Source organism: Octopus bimaculoides, chromosome 1 (assembly GCF_001194135.2).
Source record: "Octopus bimaculoides isolate UCB-OBI-ISO-001 chromosome 1, ASM119413v2, whole genome shotgun sequence".
Lineage (NCBI taxonomy): Eukaryota > Metazoa > Mollusca > Cephalopoda > Octopoda > Octopodidae > Octopus > Octopus bimaculoides.
In genome coordinates, this window is record NC_068981.1 from 62989808 (window position 1) to 62990015 (window position 208).

Below are 208 nucleotides of genomic sequence, written 5' to 3' on the forward strand. Positions count from 1 at the left end.
ATATATATATATATATATATATACACACACACACATATATATATACAGGCATGATTGCATGGTAAGAAGCTTGCTACCCAATCACATGGTTCCGGGGACCAGTCTCACTGTGTCACACCTTGGCAAGTGTCTTCTACTATAGCCTCAGGCTAACCAAGGCCTTGTGAATGGATTTGATAAACGGAAGCTGAAAGAAGCTTGTCATGTA

General features: G+C 39.9%; 1 protein-coding gene across 1 annotated transcript in view; it reads right to left on the reverse strand.

Moving 5' to 3' along the window:
• Nucleotides 1-208, reverse strand: part of LOC106874637 (E3 ubiquitin-protein ligase MARCHF6) — a 70450-nt gene that overhangs the window by 16520 nt on the left and 53722 nt on the right. The gene's annotated exons all lie outside the window — the stretch shown is intronic.